The 15,471-nt window shown below is 60.2% G+C and overlaps 1 protein-coding gene across 5 annotated transcripts in view; it reads left to right on the top strand.

Annotated features, from left to right (window-relative positions):
* Positions 1 to 409: 409 nt before the first annotated feature.
* MEF2D (myocyte enhancer factor 2D) overlaps positions 410 to 15,471 on the top strand; it is a 95,751-nt gene continuing 80,689 nt past the window's right edge. For all 5 annotated transcript variants that reach the window (XM_037370978.1, XM_037370982.1, XM_037370981.1 and 2 more), the window contains exon 1: positions 410 to 770. The gene's annotated coding sequence lies outside the window, so the exon portion shown is untranslated. The remainder of the gene's footprint in view (positions 771 to 15,471) is intronic.

Below are 15,471 nucleotides of genomic sequence, written 5' to 3'. Positions count from 1 at the left end.
CAGTGGGGACAGGTGCCAGCAGACCCTGCTCCTGGGTGGGAAAGGGGCTGCTGCCCCTGGGGTCTCCCAGATTTTTAGGAGGGAGAGGTGAGACGGGATGGAGGAATGCAGGAAGGTTTATAGCTGGGAGCTCGCTGTCCTGGGAGCATCCCCTCTCTCCTCCAGTACGCTCACAGGACCCCACAACCCCCAAAAAGGATGAAAAGTCATTAAACTGGGGTCAGAAAGCGGGCGGCTGAGCCCTGATCCCAGCGGCTCGGGGGGTGCCTGGCCCGGTGGAGCGGGTGCTTGGTGCTGGGCAGGCTGGCTCGAAGGCAGCGCTCCAGGAGAGCCGCTCTCCCGCAGCGTCACGTGCTGCAGCGATGCTAATCCTATTTGGAAAACCCGCGCCCCACGCTTCGCCCGCTGATCCCCTCGCTAAGGCAGCTGCGGGGGCTCGGGCTGCCATCCTGCCTCGGTGAGTCCTGGGGCATCCGCGCACCCAGAGCCCCTCGGCAGGGGGGGAGCATCCTCTGCCTGCTCCCGCTTCAGCCTGGAGGATGCTGCTGTGCTCCCAGCCCTGTGCGAAAGGGTGCTGAGCCCCAGCTCCCCCCCACTTCAAAACAACCCGGCTGGTGTAGAAGTCAGCAGGACCAGGTGCATCCCAGCCCTGAGGTCAGGGCATCCCAACAGGCAGGGAAAACAGGAGGGATTCACCTTACTTGGCCAACCTGGCTTCGGCACAGCACCGATTACTCAGCACCGAAGACCTCGCCAGCAGCACCGAGGAGGTAGGTGAGGGGCTCGGTGTCCGACTGGGGGGTCCAGGGTGGCTTTGCCGGGCTCCTCCCCAGAAGCAGCCGCCTTCCCAGCAGCTCCGGGGGCTTTGCGATGCGGTTCCCGCTGGGATGGCGCAGGCTGGGTGCGCTTAAGAATAATATTGTTGTTCCCTTCCGATGGTAGCAGCTTCCTCGTGGGAGAGGGGAAAAAGCACAAACCGAACTGGGGAGAAAATAAGAGGGGAATGTTTGCCGACTGTCTGCTGTGTGTTGTTGCTGTTTGTTGTGTTTCTGCGGTTGCTTTGGCAACCCCGGGAAGACATGCCAGGCTGTAGCATCCTGGGTACCAGCGCTGGGTGCTGAGGAGCCGGGGGCTCGGTAGCAGCCCTGGGTGGAAATGGGGGGGCTGTGGGGTGGGGGGATTGAGGGGGTCATGTTTGCGCCCATCTCAGCTGCCACCCTCCGGGATGGGCCAGGGGTGGGTGTTTGCTTTGCACCCCTGGGCCGTGGCACCCTCCAGGAGGGATCTGGTGAAGAAAGAGGGGTTAGAGGGTCCGATGCGTTATCCTTGCTCCTGGGGAAAGCAGCCAGCCTCGCGATTCCCAGGGAACTTGGGGAGCATCCAGGCTCATCCCTTTCCTCTTGTCCAGAAGGGAGCAAACCAGAAGTATTGTGGAAGGAGGGCACAGCTCGTGGGGGGCTGCGGGACCAGTGGGTGATGCCGTCTGTGGGTGCTCCCGTATCGGCCCAGGACAGGAGCCGTTCCTCTTGTATCCGTGCGCCAAACCGTGGCTAACACCAGCAGGGCTAGATTGCTTCCCATCTCCTGGAGCTTCCTCGCCAGGCTGGGCAGAGGGGAGATGGCCAGGCTCCCCAGGGACAAGTCGGGGTTGGGGTAATGGGGTAAGAGGAGCATGGCCACGGAGGAGCGAGGGGCCAAGGGTGGGCTTGGGGAGGGTGACGATGCTCCTTTGCTCCCTCCCGCAGCTGTGTGAGGGCTGACATCCATCAGAGCTGGAGCTGAGTGTGCCCAGCGGCATCCCCAGGGCGGAGCAGTCTGGGGGTGGGCGAAGATTTTGCCCCTGGGGGCCAGAAACCTCTCTGCCCAGCCGAAGAGAAATGCAAGTTAATCTTTGGGGGGAGCAGCTCCTCCGGGATGTGGGCACGATCCTCCTGGATCCTGTGGTGCTTTGGTAGTTATCCCTGAAGGCAAGGATCTGGGGGCTCTGTTGCTTTCCATCCCGCTTCCCAACACCAGGAATGTCGGGGTGGGATGGTTGCAGCCTGTTGCTGATTAGAAGCACCGATTGAATGAAATAATTTAATTGCCGCCATCTCCAAATGGCGCTTGTTGGAACTAAAAGGAGAGGCCTGAGGAGGAGGAATCCTGCCCTGAACTGGAAGCTGACTCATTCTCCTCCCAGTCCCGGGGTCAGCGCTGGATTGCAAATAAACACACCAAATTCCCACTGCTCGGCTCTGGGAACGTGTTCCCGGCCCCGCGCAGAGGGCAGGCACCCGGGAAGGGGCTGGGTATCCGCCTGCCTCCCGCTGCATCCTCCCACCCAGTGGGGCCTTTGGGGGCACTGGGAGCTGTTTCGGGGGTGGGAGGGAGCACCGCTTTGCTCTGACGAGGGTCTGAAAGATCCCAAAGCGCAGCGGTTCGCTGCTGTTCCCAATGGAGAGGGCAAGGATCGGGCCCCAGCTCTCTGCATCCTCGCTGTGGCTGCCCGGTGAGACCCGATTCCCATTTCCTTCGCTTCCAGCCCCACGTAGCCCCATCCCCTCGGCACAATCTTTCCCGCACGGCAGCTCTGGGTGCAGAAAGGAAAACCGAAGCCCTAAGAGGCTGGAACTGGGACTTGAAGCATCCTCCGCCTCCTGGGATGGTGGGGCGATGCTTCCCACCCCCAAAACCTCCCTGTGTGGGGCTGAGCAGAAAGGGGATGCAGCCCCCACAGCTCCCGCCCGGGGTGAGGCAGGAGTGACCTTGTGGTGCTGAGCGAGCGTGGGCTGGGGGCCATGCCCTCCCCCCTCAGCCACGGGAAGGGGAAGCTTTGGCTCAGCACGGATGCTTCAGGGGAAAGGATGAGCTGTGTGGCTGAAGCAAAGGATGAGCTGTGGGGCTGAAGCAGCCAGCCGGAGGGGACAGGAACAACAAACAGGCTGGGAAGGTCTGGGGTCTGCTCAGTTTCTGAGGGGGGAGCATGGGGGGCTTGCTGGAGCAGGATTTGGGCACTGTGGGGCTTGGCGAGCCACCCCAGACCAGGACCCGCTCTCCTGCCGAACTCCAAGGGGGGGAAAAAATAATAATAATAAAAAAAATACACATCCCCTCTGCTCCTGCCACCCTGTCCTCAGCCTTGGGATCCTGCCAGGCTGGCGCTGGTGAATGTTTTCCCCCGTCAACTTCTTTTGCTTGAATCAGCGGACGTGACTCACCAGGAGGAAAGAGAGGGCTCGGGTGAGCAGGCTCCAGCCCACGGCCACCACGCCAGCTCCCCTGTGGTCCGAGGGCCAAGGCTGCCGAGCGGCCTGGTGGCAACCCCTGGGCTACCGCTCACCCCCAGCCCATCCCCTCTCCGCACCCAGCCCAGTGGGTGCAGCAGAGGGGGAACTGGTTGAGCCGGTGCACCCAGTCCCGGCGGAGAGGGGAGATTCCTCTTGGAAGGGGGGGGGGCTGTAAGGCGTGCGCCTTCATCACCCGGGTGGCCATCGCGCCCCCAGGGGACCCTGCGTCACCCTCCCCAAGGGACCCTGCCTTCATCACCCTCCCCAAGGGACCCTGTGTTGCCCTTCCCAAGGGTCCCATGCGTCACCCTCCCCAAGGGACCCCGCCTTCATCGCCCTTCCCAAGGGTCCCATGCGTTGCCCCCCCCAAGGGACCCTTCCTTCATCGCCCCCCCCCCCAAGGGACCCTTCCTTCATCACACCCCCCCCAAGGGACCCTTCCTTTGTCACCCTCCCCAAGGGACTCCTTCTTGATCACTCTCCCCAAGGGACCCCTCCTTCATCACCCTTCCCAAGGGTCCCATGCGTCGCCCTTCCCAAGGGACCCCTCCTTCATCGCCCTTCCCAAGGGTCCCATGCGTCGCCCTTCCCAGGGGGCCCCTCCTTCATCGCCCTTCCCAAGGGTCCCATGCGTCGCCCTTCCCAAGGGACCCCTCCTTCATCGCCCTTCCCAAGGGTCCCATGCGTCGCCCTTCCCAAGGGACCCCTCCTTCATCGCCCTTCCCAAGGGTCCCATGCGTCACCCTCCCCAAGGGACCTCTCCTTCGTTGCCCTCCCCAAGGGACCCCTCCTTCATTGTCCTCCCCAAGGGTCCCATGCGTTGCCCTCCCCAAGGGACCCCTCCTTCATTGTCCTCCCCAAGGGTCCCATGCGTTGCCCTCCCCAAGGGACCCTTCCTTCATCACCCTCCCCAAGGGACCCCTCCTTCATCGCCCTTCCCAAGGGTCCTGTGCATTGCCCTCCCAAATGACCCTGTGTCGCCCTTCCCAAGGGTCCCATGTGTTGCCCTCCCCCAGGGACCCCTCCTTCATCGCCCTCCCCAAGGGACCCTGCGTCACCCTCCCTTCGTCGCCCTCCCCAAGGGACCGTCGGAGGGGTGGAGCGGGCAAAAACCCAACCGCAGCAGGTTGATGCTTGGCTGATGGGGGGGGGGGGAGAAAAATGGAGGAAATGCCCCCGCGGTGGGTTTGCTCCTCCTGGCACTGGGTTAGGGGAGCAGCCGAGCGCGTGTGCCAAATCTTGGCTGGATTACTTCATGGGATCAAGCAGCTGAGGGATTAGGGAGTCAAGAGAGCCCAGCCACCTGCGCTGGGGGGGGACACCCAACCGATGGAGGAGGATACGCCGGAGCTCCGGAGAGAGGTGTGCAAGGCTTGGGCTTTGGAGCGATTAGATAAGTGAATCGGGGCCTCGGAGCGATTAGAGGAAGAAATCAGGTTTTACACCAATTAGGTAAAGTCCCTGAGTGATTAGATACAGCGGTGGCTGCAAAGAAAGGTCTCCCAGCGGTCCTTGGTACAGATAGGGCTGAGAATTGATTAAAGGAGCATCAGGGGCCGAGAGCGATTTGATAAGAAAAAAAAAACAGCAGATCAATTAGCCGGGGAAAGAGGACGAGGCTGGGTGATAACGGGGAATCGGGGAGCGGAGCCGGGAAAACCAGCCCCTATAGCTCCTATGGGGGGTGGCAGGGAGGGAAAAGATCCCAGCTGGATCCCCCGGGGGGGGCACCTGGGGTTGATGGATTGTTTCAGCTGGGTGTTAATAAACTCACAGCCCGGCCTAAAAATGAATCTGTTGTTGGCTGTGGCCAGCGTGAGCCCCGTGCGACTCATCGTGGGATGCAGCGAAGCATCTCCAGGCTGCGGCTCCGCTGCCAGAGGAGGTCTCGCTCCTCCGGCCGAGGGAAGCGGCAAATTCTTCATCCCGGAGAATTTCTGGGTTTTAAAGCAAGTTTTGCTCTGGGCTCACACCGTCGCACACCTGGAGCAAGTTAATTCACGGGCAATGCGGTGGTACCAGGGTAACTCAGACCCCAGCCCCATCCCAGATGCTCTGGGAGCTCTGGGATACAGGTCCCAGACAAGCAAGCAATTAAGTAACTCAACGGAGCCTTGAAATAATTAGACCAAGGAACGCAGCTCCGGCAGATGAGTTTAGTGAAGAAATAGGAGTGTTGGAGAGACGGAGATGAGAAGGGTGATCAGGTCTCGGCACAATTATCTAGAGAAAGTCTGCTCCAGACTGATTAGAGGAAGGGAAAAGAGCTTTCCGGGCAATTAGGCGAGGGAAATCAACCCTGGGCAGGAAGAAAATAGACTATGGAAGAGATTGGGGTGGGAGATAGCAAGCTCTCTCTGCTCCGAGTTAGACGAGGGAGCGCGATAAAGGCTCTCCGAGGCGGAGGCAGAGATGAGGATTAGGGGGGATTAGGGAGAGGAGGTGGGTGTGCGGTGGGTGCCCAGCGCTGGGCAAGGGGAGAGGGGAAGGAGGTGCCAGGTCCCAACCGGAGAGACCGATCCCAGTGCCACGGCAGGAACGAAACCCTGGGATCAGGGCTCCCACCCTAAAACGGGGGTCCCAGCCCCGGTGAGGGAGGGGTGGGGTTGGCGGGGGGTTGGAGCAGGGAAGGGAGCTGGGCACTATTCCCAACCCATCGCGTGGCAAAAAAGCTTCCTTAATCTGTAAAACAGGATTAGTCCCCTGTGCCCAGAGATGCTAAGAGCCGGCAGGTACTTTCTGCAAGAATGACTTTGACTTTAGGGCAGGGGGACCAGCAGGACCGGCGGGGGGCCAGCAGCCCCCGCGATGTGTCCGTGGCACCCGGTGGTCCCCGGCCGAGCCGGTGGGAGCACGCAGGTGGTGGTGCCAAACAGGGGACCCGCAGCAGCAAGCTTTACCCTGGGTTTTGGGGTGCTGAGCAGCGGGGACAGAGGGAACAACGCCGGCTGCAGCCCAAGGTTGCGTTGCAGGTCAGCAGCAGCTGCGCCTAGCAAGTGCCGAATCCTTTGGGAACGGATGCATTTGCTATTTAATTAGCCTTGACGGCTGCTGGAGCAGATTTTGCTGGTCTTTTCCTCTCTAAAGCTGGCCCTGGCTTGAATTTGCAGGGCTCCACGAGTCTCGGCTCCTTGTGCTTTTTCTTTTTTTTTTTTTTTTTAATTCTTGCACATAAAAAAGGAAAGCGGAGGGAGGGAGCACAGCATCGCCCAAGGCACATGATGCTGACTCTGGTGCCGCTGGAAGGGGAAGCTGTGGTTTAGCTGCTGGGTCGTATTTTGGCCTCTGGAAATGACCCTCTTGGAAAGATAAGCATCGACTTGCCAAGCTCAGGCTGGGGGCTCGCGCAAACCCCCCGGGAGAGGCAGCAGTGTTGGTGGCAGAACATCTGGAGTGGGAGCAAGGGATCTCATGAGCAGCAGCCCTGGGGTGATTCTCAGCCCTGGGGTGATGCTCGGTCCCCGGGGTGATGCTCAACCCCCAGGGTGATGCTCGGCCCTGGGGTGATGCTCAGCCCCCAGTGTGATGCTCAGCCCTGGGGTGATGCTCAGCCCTGGGGTGATGCTCAGCCCCCAGGGTGATGCTCGGCCCCAGGGTGATGCTCAGCCCCTTGCAGCAACGGGGCTCAGCTCCAGCTGCTCAATCTGCACGGGGCTGTGGGGAAACCGGCTTCTGTGCTTTTCCCCACCACAAACCCTCCAGCCTCCAAAGGTGACATGCTGGAAAACAAGCCCCAGGTTAACCCAAGCACCCTTGCAAGTCATGGATGGTTTGGTTTTTTAAAATTTTCAAAATTTTATTTTATTTTACATTTTTAATTTTCTCGGTTTTCTCTTGGTTTGTGCTTGGGAGGTTGTGCCACAGCTGCCAGCGGCCGGTTGCGAGTGATGGAGAGCAGAGCCGGGGTCAGCCGGGGAAGGTCTCAGGGACACTCGTCCCTCCTGGGCGTCACAGTCCTGCTTTTACCAGCGGGAGGGATGCTCTGACATATCTCCTTCACCCTTTGGCCTCTCTGCTGAGCTCCCTGGGACCAGCCTGGTTTCTGTGGGGTGACAGCGTTATCTGGGACACAAGCAGAGCCTGGCTCCGCTCTGGTCCCTGCTGCTTGGCTGGCGGTGGATATCCTCGGGAGATAACCGGGCAAATGGTCCCCCTGGGACTCCACGTGCTTCACCTCCCATCAACGGATGGAAACTGGGCTTTGTGCTACGCTGCAGCCCGGCAAAGCCCCAAGAGAGATGCAGGGAACCATCCCTTTGGGGGTCTGAGGATGCATCCTCCTCCCAAACACGAGATGCTGCTTTTGTTCAAACCCTAATGTGGATTTTGGTGTTTTCACGATTTTTTTTATGTTATTTTATTCTTTCCCCCCCACACACACCTCTTCCAATTTGGATGAAAAAATGTATTTGGGGAAAATAGAAATATTTAGACGTTTCCCTGATGGGCGGTAGAGCTGGAAGGGTTCAGAAGGAACTGGCGCGGTGGCGTCGTGCACATGCGCGCTTATGAAACCGCAGCACAAAGAGTCGGGCTCGGGGCTGCCCGCATCCTTGGCAGCCGTGCTCTGCGCTGCACTGCGAGCCCCGATGGGTGGGATGGCACCGCTGACCCCCGAGGGCTCCTTTCGATGGGTGGGATGACACTGCTCACCCCTGAGGGCTCCTTCCACCTTCCAGCAGCCCAGCACTAAGTTACCTTCAAAAGCTACGGAAGAAAACGGGCTCGAGCTGGTTTTGGGGAGGTTTTGGGAATAGCTATCGCTATATTTATGTATATAAACCCTACAAATCTTATGTATGTCAAATAGATATATAACATACAAAAACGTCTTTCATATCTGTATATACGCACACAGAAAAAATACACATTTTGCTTTACATTGTGCATCTGCCAGGGCTGGGAAGGGAGCTGGTGTTTGTGGTTCACAGCAGCCACCTGTTTTCCCACTGGAGGGGCACCCGGGGGCAAACAGAAGTGGGCTGGGGGAAAAGCCCACCCTGTGATGCTGCAGGGACCTCAGGGGTGTCACTGAGGGCAGCTGGGGACAGAGTCCCCCTCCTCCATGCCAGTGGCCCTGGGATGAGCCCAGACCTCCCTTCCCAGGAGGCAGGGACATCCCCAGCCCCGAAACTTGCCTTCCCCACCCCATTTTTCTCCCGCTCACACCCTTAGGTTTTGGTCTCGGGGAGATCTCAGCCACGTTGCCCCAAGCGGAGGGTGGACCCGCACCCTGCACTGGGGAGGGGATGGTTCCCATCCTGCACCCCCATCCCTTCATCCCAGCTGCTCAGGCTTCACCCCATCTCTGTGCCTAATTCCGAGGGGCACAGAGCCCCGCTCTGCACCCTGACGGGGCTTTGCCATCCTTGGGGCCAGCTGGCCAGACCCCCACCCACCCCATCCCTGCAGGCTTGGAACCCGCTGCGGGGGCTCCCGGGACATGGGTGCCACCTGCGTGGTGGCATCTCCACGGCACAGGAGGGCTGGAGCTCCTCCTGCTTGGACTTCAAAAGTGAGAGGTTCAAAACCCACTTGCAAAGGTGTTTTCCTGCCTGGAATTGCAGTGAGGTTTTTGCAGAGGTGCTGGGTTGCCCGTTCCCTCCTTGCCCTTGCCCAGCACCTTGCGGGGAATAAATGCATTTCAGGAATTTGGAGGCTGCAACATCTCTGCTGCTCCGGGTGAGTCGCAGCTGCTGAACCGCCAGGGTGGGGAGATGCTGGGGCAGTGGGACAAGGCATCCTGGCCCAAACCCCTGCCTGGTGGGAAGAGCAAGGCAGGGCGAGCTGTTCCCAACCCCCTGCAATCCACCCCGTTGTCCTCGTGTCCCATCAGGAGGGCACCCGGCGGTGCCTCTTTGCCCCACATCTGTCCTGCCTCGGCCACCCTTGGTCTGGGTGGAACCCCGTTGCGGGGTGGGGTGGGGGAGGTGGAGACCTGGATAGACCCCAGGGAGACGGGCAGGATGGGAAGGGGAGGCAGTGAGGGCATGGGGCTCGCGCGGAGCACGTGCATCCTTGGGCATCGGGGGTACCAAGGCGACTCGCTGGGGTCAGGGCGGTGGTGGGAGCGAAGTGCTGGGAGGGGGCTCATCCCACCCATCCGTGCTGGGTTTGGGGGTCAGAGAGGGGGTTGGTGGGAGCACCGGGGCTCGCTGCCCCTTCCCGCAGCCCCCACATGCATCCCGGCTCCATCGTTAGCCTGACCCCTGATTACACTCCGCAGGCTCTGCATCGCTGCCGTTGCCCCAGCAACGTGTCGTCGCCACAGCAACCGTGACAACCTTATGTTCATTAATTTAAAAAGGTTCACAGTGTAACAAATGAAATAGTTATAAGCTTGTCAGGGTGTTAAGGAGCAGGGGCTGACAACTCGCACCCCCCCCCCCCCCCTTCCTCGCTTGCGCCCGCTAGAGCAGCCCAGCCCGGCTCCAGCGCCGGGAGCAGATCTGCCTCGCCATGCCCATCCCAGGCCCTCCAGCCGGGCTTCATCCCACCATCCTTAATTACAGCAATTAGTTTAGGCCAGGTTTGGGAGCATCCTGGCAGTGTGGCATCACCCGATGACCTCCCCGGGGAGAGGCAGACCCGGCGCACAACCAGGGGCTGGATGCAGGTTGGGGGGTGGGGTGGGTCCGCGGTAGATGGGGCTTTGGACCAAAGATGCTCCCTGCATTGGGGCACCCACCCTGTGGCATGGCCAATGCGGGGGTTGGGCTACCAGCCTTCCCTGGAGCAAGTACGGGGTCTTTCATCAAGGCTAATTATTTCCGTGCAACCTGTAGCACCTTAGGACCCGCGCCGTTCCAAGGAATATCTGGACCTTTGTGCCCAACAGGGCTGAGAGGGGGAGGATGACCAGACCAAATACGTGGCTCTCCCTATATATCTATACATCTTGGCTCCTTAGGGAATGTGGACAGCTCACGGATACCCGGAGCAGCCCATCTCCTCAGCTGGTGGAAGTTAATCCCGGCTGGCTGAGCCCGGCAGCTGGGGTAAATCAATGTTTTCCTTGAAGTCGGGGGGCCAGGTTGCTGGCAGGTACGAATAGGTGTCGCAAACCCAAAGATAATAAAACCGTGGCAGTAGGTGCCAGCTGAGGAACTGGCTTTTCCTTCGTTATGTACGATTTTGCTGAAATCTCAGCAGACTTCGGGTGGACCGTAACCCTTTAATCTCAAATAAAGGCCATCCCCTGTTTGGCTTGTTGGAAGTAGAAACATGAAAGGAACCGATTTGGGGAAAAAAAAAAAAAAAAGAAAATCCCCTGCCATTGCGATGTCATTCGGTGAGCTGAGAAAAAGGTCATTTTTCTGTAAGAAAGGTGGCCGTTTCAGTTAAAAATAAAAATGGTGAGTTCTGGGCCACATCTGTTGCTGGTGGAAGCCGGCACTGGTTTGCACTGGTTTTTGCTAGCTGGGACCCAGCGTTTCCCAACTCCCACAGGGTCCCTTGTGCTGGCAAAGCTTTGTCCTGGAGACCAGGTTCATCCCTCATCCCAGCCCCCACGCCGCTTTCCCGGTGCATGAGAGGGGATATCGCTGGGCTTATGGCAGGGGGGCTGCTTGCCCACCGGTTTCCAAGCCCAGCCCCGCTCTCCCCATCCCCACGGCCATCGCCACAGGCAGATGAAGCACAGGCAGGAGCTGGTGTTGGAGGATTTGTGTGGCAAAGGGGGATGGCAGCTGCTCTGGCCCCGCTCTCTGCCCAGGGCTTCGGAGCTGAGCAGCCTCCGCAGCGGGAAGAGAAATCTGGTGAGCACCCGCGGGTGCTCATCTCCTCGCCGTCAAGAGATCCTTCAAAATCTTTCTCAATAATTAAACGAGCCAGGCCTAAAAATAGCACCGAGATCTACTATATGTGGCAGGATAATTTCAGGGGAGAGCTGGGAACAAGATGTCCTTGGTGTCCCAACCTTCCCTCTGAGGATGCGGTGGGCACCGGCCGGGCGCGGGGAGGGTGCTGGGCTTTGGGAGCAGAGCTCTGCCAGCAGCATGCCCTCCAAAGCAGCCAGGTTTGAGGAAGTTTTCTTCCCTGGAAAAAGCTCTTCAGCAGGTTTTTTTTTGCCGTGGTGGGTTTTGGAAGGGCATGGCAGCCTGGGCTGGGGGCTGGGGGGTCCTGGGCTGCAGCAAGGAAGGGACCCGTTTGGGCACCCTGTTGTAGATCGGAGGTTTCTCCTCCGCTCCGTGCCCAGGTGGCAGGTACCACGGATCTACTCTGAAATAATCGGGTGGCACGGTTGGCCACCCAGCCGGTGGTTCTGATGCTGCAGTGTGTGGCAGCCCAGGAATAGCATCCTCGGATGGGGCAGCCTGAGCCTTCAATCCCCAGGTTCCCAAGCTTTTGCTTATCTTCAAAGCTCTCCAGCGTGAAAGCAGGGCTGCGCTGGAGCAGATAAGCCCATCGCCTGGAAGGTGAAGGCGCCGCTCGAGGGGCTGCAAGGGGAGGCCCTGGGTTGGGGAGGGCTCAGCACCTTGGGTGCAGGGACATGGGACCATGCCCGTGCCACCCCATCCCTCTGAGGGGGGGGGGGGGGGGCTTGCGCGCCTCTGTCCCGTGGGGAGAAGCAAAACGGGGTTCAGTGCCAGCGGTCCTGGGGCACGGCGATGTGAAATGGGGCTGCAGCCGCAGCTCGGTGTGGAATTAATTATTCCGGCTGCGAGACGGCAGGGTTAGCCAGGATGCTGCCGGGATGCTGCGCCGCAGCGTGGAGGAGCCCAGGGGCAAAAGGAGCAGGGCTGGACTCTGTGCGAACGCTGGGATGCCTGGAAAGAGGAGAAAAGATGGAATTAGGCATGGATAGCAGCCCCAAGGGCAGGGAGAGGATGGGAGCCAGCGTTGCTGCCCCACTGTTCCCATGGGGGGCACCCCAGGAGCTGCCCAGCCGGGGTACCCAAGCCCCCCAAAGCCCCTTGCAGCGAAAGGCGAACAGCTCAGCCACCCGTTGCATAAGCGGGGAATCAAAAGCGTCCTCCGGAGCCACGTGGCTGCCGGCCAACGGTTGGCATTAAAGCCGAGCAGAGGATACCGGGAGGGGAGCGTGGATTAGACAGGGAGGAGACGGGATCAAGTGAGCAGCAGCCATGGCAGCCTGGCCGTTGCCTTGCCAGGGGGGTCATGCTCCCCAGGACCCCGGTCTCGAGGGCTCCAGCCTTTTTGTGGGGCAAAAGGCGGTGGCACGCAGCCGAACCGCAGTGGCACGCAGCCGATGCCATGGTGCGGAGCCCTGGGCACCTCCCAGCAACGCTGAGATGGGTCAGAGCCACGGCTGGGAGGCTGCTTTGACTCAGGGGTGATAAGGACCTCACCCAGGAAAGGGTTTTATCCTGCACACTGGGCTCCGTTCAGTGCAAGTTGGACTGGCTGGGTGGTGGGGAAGGTGCTGAGCCCTTTCATTAGGGCTGGGCGTGTGTGCAGGCATCGCAAAGAGCATCTCAAGGATGGGGGCTGCAGGAGGGGAGCGGAGGGTGTCGTGCAAAGCGAGGAAGTTCTGGCTGTAGAAACCCAGAATCTTTGCTTTCTCCGGGCTGCAGAGCACGGAGCTGCTCTGGATCTCGTGCTCTGATTGAGCAAGACGCTAAAGCTTTTGAACTTTGGGCAGTTCCTTGAAACTGGGCTGCTCCTGATCGGCAGCTACTCCCACACGCTGAGGATCTGCACGGGCTGGGGGCAGCCGGTTGAAGCTCTACCCCACCAGCAGCCACCGCGTGCACCAGAAAAGGGGGAGCATAGCTGCAGTTTGCTGCTTTGCAAAAAAAAAAAAAAAAAAACAACAAACCAAAAACCAAAAAAAAAAAAAAAGAGAGATTTAGTTAATTTGATATTGCAAGATGCTCAGCGGTGGTTTTTCCTCCCAGACAGACGTTTTCACAACCTCAGTTAGCTGATAAGCTGGTGCTGGGCTTAAGCCTCGGGGGGGCTAAAAGATGCCTCCCTCGCTGATAAAAGCCCCACCAGTGGGAGCTGGGGCACGGTCTGCTGTGCCCGCTCTGCCCCAGATCCTGCCGCCATCCTGGCTGGAACCCCCTCCCCAGTACAGACCAGTAAAGTTGCTGCCAGTCCCAGCTGGGTTTGCTGCCCGTGGAAGTTTTTGGCTGTTTCCCATCAAGGTCTGGCGCCGGTGGTTACCCCAGGGAGCACGAGCTGCGGCGGGGTGAAGGCAGCAGTGTGCCGGGGGTGCCGGCAAAAGGACCCCACCAGTGGTACCTACCTACGATGGCAGGGGTCCTACCCCCTGCCAGCACCCCCGCAAGCTGTGCCAAGCCCCCAGCCCAGCTCAGGGGGGGCGATGCCTTTGCCCCCGTGCCCTGAGCAGGGTGTTGGAGAAGACGAGGATGAGCCGGCCCCGCCGTGAGCCCGGTGCTGGCCTCAGGGATGCTCGCACAGGCCACCATGGTGGCCCTGACTCAGTTCCTCTCTCGGCCGCAGACGGTCTGTGGGACATCAGGCAGGACGCTGGGGGTGGCTGCCTTCTGTAAAATGCGCTTTTTTTTTTTAATTATTATTTTTTTATTTTTTATTCCCCCCCCCCTCCCTTTTTTTCATGGCGGCTGGCGTTTGAGGGCTCGCCGCGATGGTTCCCACTCCCCCATCTGTCTGCCCTCCAAAGCAGAGTGTTGCACAGGTCTGGCTGCCAGCGCGGCAGCACCGAGCAGGGGCTGGGGGATGCTCGAGGGGGGAAGGTTTTGGGGCTGCCAGTTTGTGCCCTGGGAAAACACCTTGGGGAGCTGCAGGGCAGCTCATTTGCGCTCAGCTTTGCATCAAAATTGGAAGCAGGAATTTTTGTCCCCCCAGAGCCTCGTGGTGCCAGTGCCGGTGGCACGCTGCCCAGGCTTCCCGGCTTTGGGTTGAGGATCAGGGCGAATCCTGTTTTAAGGCAAAAGGTTATGGGGTGGGAAGGAAGCAATCGTAAAGCAAACACCACAGCATTCTCCAACCACACATGGCTTTGGCACAATAAATAGAAGGGAAGGGACAAAAATAGCCCCCAGGGTTGCACTGTGGACACAGAGAGGAAGCAGGGCTGTTTTGGGGCTGGGGGGGGTGGTTGCTCTCCCACCCCACTCTGAAGCCCTGAGGCACGGGGAAGTCGACGTCCCGCAGTGCTGCAGCTGGAAGACAAGATCCAGGAGCAGAAAGGCTGGGTGGGCTTGGGGGGGACGGCACCTGAGCCCTTGCAAAACTCGCTGCACCCCACAGCCTTGCAGAGCTCTGGTGTTTTCCCGCATGCTGACCCCCTTCCCGGCCCTCCGGAGCCAGCCGAGCCGGGACCGCTTCATCTGGGCAGAGGCAAAGGGCAGATGGAGAGGCGGCACCAGGACTGGGCCAGATCCTGGCAACTGGGAAAACCCACAAGGAGTCTGGTTGCAGCTTTTGGAGCGGGGTCTGCGAGCTCGCGTGGCTGATGCAAGCTGCTTTCCCTGGCCGCCAGCGCTCCTGGACCACATTTGGAGAGCGGCGGGGAGGAAGGGAGGATGCAGGCACAGACCTGGAAGCAAAATGTTTTCACGCTCCCATGCAGACCTTGCTACGGGAGGGAAAAAACCTCGTCTCCCCCTCAGCCTGCCCCGTGTCTCCCTTGGGTGCCCCCGGGAAACACCTCCCGGTTGCACCAGGGGCTTTGTGCAATTGGGGGGAGGGGGTAGCACCCCTGGCCGGGGTCCCACGCCCCCCGTCCCATGTGGCCCCACGGCTGGGGCGCGCAGCTGGAGCCCTCACAGGGCCCTGCCGCTTTAAATCTGCCTCTCCCACGTGCTGTCTGGTTGTGCTGGAGACGGTGACGCAGGCAGGACGTCAATGGCCGCTGTGGGAGAATTTAGACTTGGAGAGGAAGGGGGGGGGGGGCAGGGAGGAAGGGACCGTTTGCAGGGAGCCATGGGGCCGTGGGGCTAGGGGGGGTGCATGGCCAGAGACGGGGGGAACCTGGCCCCCAGCTTTGCGGGGTCCCCCAGGAGCATCGCCAGCAGCGTCGCTCCGTGCGACGTTCCCCCCCCCGCCTCCATCTCTGGCAAACTCTGGGGCCTCCACCAGCTGCCAGGGCAAATAATCCGGCAAATAAGCCGGGGTGGGCCACGTGAAGGCGATGCTTCCTCTTTGCCCTCGCAGACCCCTCCCCGTGCCTTGTCACCGCACGTGTGTCACCCTCGCCCTGCAGCCAAGGTGCCAGCCTGGGCACCGTGCCGTGCCCTGGGCGCATCCC

The sequence above is a fragment of the Falco rusticolus genome, chromosome 19, assembly GCF_015220075.1.
Source record: "Falco rusticolus isolate bFalRus1 chromosome 19, bFalRus1.pri, whole genome shotgun sequence".
Lineage (NCBI taxonomy): Eukaryota > Metazoa > Chordata > Aves > Falconiformes > Falconidae > Falco > Falco rusticolus.
The sequence above is the reverse complement of the archived record's forward strand: the minus strand, read 5'-3'. Positions and strand labels throughout refer to the sequence as shown.